Source organism: Camellia sinensis, chromosome 9 (assembly GCF_055761805.1).
Source record: "Camellia sinensis isolate YWXY chromosome 9, ASM5576180v1, whole genome shotgun sequence".
Classification (NCBI taxonomy): domain Eukaryota; kingdom Viridiplantae; phylum Streptophyta; class Magnoliopsida; order Ericales; family Theaceae; genus Camellia; species Camellia sinensis.
This window is the reverse complement of record NC_138969.1, coordinates 182,798,550-182,802,427: the sequence shown is the minus strand read 5'-3', so window position 1 is coordinate 182,802,427 and position 3,878 is coordinate 182,798,550.

Genomic DNA, 3,878 nt, shown 5'->3' with positions numbered 1-3,878 from the left:
ACTTAATTGGTTAATGGATTAATCGGTAATGTAAAATGTGTAAACAAAATGGACCAAGTAAAACTTGAGCAAGATAAACATGTGCGTTGTATTGCATGTGTTTGGATTGAACGTTAATCCAAACATAAGAAAAGTGGGACGTTTCATACTCAAAGTGATGAAACGTGTCACATTTCTTGGTCGCCGTCACCCTTGATCATGCATGATAAGGTGGTGGCCATTTGAGTCTTATGTGTGCATTCATTAAGCTTGTACAAGCTTGGTTCTTTGGCCATCATGCATGAAAATGCTTGATTGGTGGCTTGAGAGCCAAGTGCCATACTCCTTTGAGCATGAGACATGATAAAGAGGTTGCAGTACACATATTCCTTGAAAAATACTTTGATGTGCCTCTGTCGTTCTCTGTTGCAGCAAAAACAAGAGTCTGGAAAATCAGTGGCCGACCGGCCACTTGAACTAGCCGACCGGCCACTTAGACTAGCCGACCGGCCAGTTAAAGTGTCCAACAGCCACTTTTTGTGGCTGACTGGCCACCAATCCATTCTTGTGCAAAGGAGTTCCTGTTTTGGAGTATGATGTTCACAGATGAAGGCAAGTGCGAACAGAGGCAATAGAGATTAAGGCGATGGATTTTCGGAAGGACGCAACCGAGCATGCATGCCTCCCTTGCCCGTGAGGCCACTTTATCGCTTTAGTAGCTAGTTGTAGTTAATTGTTACATGTGATGCAATTAATTAGTTCAATTTGTTTTGTAATATTTTAATTAGCTTAGCATAGCTAGTTATTTGGTTTGTAATAATTAATTAGCTAAGTTAGTTAATTAGTTTTTTTGTAATAATTAGCTTAGCTTAATGTAGCTTAGCTTATTTATTTGGACCCTCCTTCGAAAGGGCGCAATGTTGTAATAAGCTTGCGCGTGTGTGTGTATGTCTTCCAACCCCACTTCTTTCTCCCTTTTACTTAACCGCTTTCGATGGATAGATTAGGGCACGTTTCGATTAGCATACCTTATGCTTGCATGTTTGCATCATTCATTTGTCTTGCATACACCGGGGCTCGACGTATCATTGAAATTGCATCGTATTTCAATACCTACTGGAATACGTGTATCAAAGTGTTGCATCCATATGCCATCTTAGATAGTCAAGCCTATTTAGCTGCATTATTACATATGTTGTATTAGGCATCTTGTATAGTTAGGATCATGCATATTTCTAACTAGCTTTTGTTTTGACTTGGAGTACACTATAAGTTTTACGCTTAAGGATACTTGCATGAGTGTAAGTGATGCCATGATAGCATGCTTGCCATGAGGATATTTGCATAAGTGATTAACTGCTTGAATGCTTGTGGATGAAGGCTTTATTATTTGAATTGGAGCAATTCGATGAATGTGAGTTTTAAGCCCACTTTGCGAAGTGACAAATCATCATGTATTAAGCCCACTTAAGGGTGGCAAATTCACGTTTTAGCCCACTTGCGAGTGGAAATTTCAAACCATTTTCGAAAACAAACATGAGTTGATTTGTCCCAATTCTTGCGATTTAGTCTATACGGGTGTGTGCGTCACATAGTAAAGTTAGCTAATAACTTGAATAAGAACACGTGTTTATAAAACAACATATCATGTTTAGTAGAGGCCGATCTTTGATAGGACGAGTGGGGGTGCTCATTTCATGACCTTCCCCCCTCATACCCAAGTTCCCGAGCCGAGACAACTTTGGTGATGATGGACACGTGGCCTTTGGCACGAGTCAGGGTTTCCTAAATTTTTCCAAAATAAAATATTTAGGTGGCGACTCTATAATCTGGCAAAGTAGTCCAGTTTGGCATTATTTGATTTAAAATCTGATTTTCCAAAATGATTTACCGGATTGGACTCTTTGGTGTTTATCAGTCTCACATTGCACTTTGTGAGATTAGATTCAGAATGGTGGCAGGATACCGAACTGTAGGACCAATTCGAACTCTCAGAAAGGGGTGGCACGAAGAAAGTCGAGTCTACAATTTTTGGCAACTCTGCTGGGGATTTAGAGAACTTGACTCGAACTCATGATATGTTGTTTTATTTACATTTATGTGTTTCTTTGCATTGCATTTGCATTTGCTACGCCTAAGTCACAGTGTTTTCCATCTGCTATTCCTGAACGGTTATTCGGAGGCTTGCTTGGAAAAGCGTGCCACAAGGCTGACTGGTTATGGGCTCTGCCACGATGGGAACACAAACCTTGGATCTAGACTACCGTTGTACCGCTTGATCCTCCTTTCAATTCTCGGTGTTAGGAGCGAGAGGTATATTAGGTGGTCTTGCTGAGGCACCCTTTTTGACCAATTGACCTAGTTGCATATCGAAAGTCGTAGAGACTATTCCAAACTAGGACAGGTTGCTCACTCGAATGCTGGATTGTTTGAAACCGCATGCGTGCGTAGTGAACCTCTAGCTCCTGACGAACTAGGACAGGGAAACTCTACCCCACCATAGGGGTGTTTTGGCTCTCACTTGCTTGATATGTGCTTTTAGAGTGTGTCTCTACAAGAATGTATGTATCAGTTGCAAGTCTGGGTTTTAATTTGAGGGTATCAGTTTTGAGGTAGAAAATTTTGGGGGCAGAAATCAGTGTTTGAGTACAGATTCTCCAGCTTATGGTATCAACTGTGTGTTATCTTTATCTGAGCCAAGATGCTGTGCGTTTTTCTAATTGTTGTTTCCTTTTTTGCTTTATTTTTCTTTTTGCAAGGTAGTATTTCACCATTGCTTCTGACGAGGCAGTTTCCCCCCGAGCACTCTGGACTAGAGTCAAGAGGATTTACCGATCTGAGGATCTTATTGGAGGAAAACCAGTGTTTACTTCACTACCCCTATTTGCGAGATAGAGGATAGTTAGGCATAGATCACCGGTTCAATAGTCACCAATTCAGCGGTTATTATCTGCTTCACCTGTGCGCAGTCGAGCTCAGTTTTCTGCTTCCACCTCAGAAACAGAGTATACACCGGGTCAAACAGATCAGCACTCCTTAGTCAGTATGGAGGAAATGATGCGTCAATTCCAACAGACCATCGAGGCCATGCAGCAGGACGCTACTCACCAAGCGGAAGTTACCGCTCGCCAAATAGAGGTTGTAGCCCAGCAGGCTGAACTAATTGCTAAGCTTCAACAGCAGCAGCAACCACAACAAGCAGCAGCTTCTGCTTCGCACCCACCCCCACCTAGGGTTCCAACACCCGGGGATACAGCTACTGTCCAGGAGAATACAGACATTCCAGTAGGGCCAGTCCCACCTCAAACTTCCAAAGCACTGGCCTACCCGACTGACACATCGTTCGAGTTTGAGGTCGATCCTACTGCTTTGAAAGTAACGAAGCTTGAGAAGCTGTTAAAATGAGCTCAGGGAGTCAATTCGATCCCAGATACACAGATTCGGCGGTGACATTACTAGATTGATTTAAAATGCCTCACATAGATCGCTTCGATGGCTCGAGTGATCCTATGGTCCACTTGAGGCTATTTTCAAATATTTTACGCCCGATGGGCTTGACTAGATTGCAGAAGCTATCCCTCTTTGGCCGGACCCTGTCGGGTATTGTGGCTATCTGGTATGCCAAACTGGTGGATTTCGTGAAAAGGAGTTGGGAAGAGATGGCCGAGGCCTTAGTCCCCCAATATTCTTACAATACTCAAATCAAGGTCACAACTTGTGATCTCGAGGCCACTCAACAAAAGCCGAAGGAGGGCTTCTCTGATTTCGTCACTAGATAGAGGGCCAAGGCCTCCATGATGGCCATCAGGCCGGCTGAGAAGGATCAAATAAGAATGGTTGTTCGTAACCTGCAATTGAAGCTAATGCAGAAGATAATTGTCTTACCCCTATGTAGACAC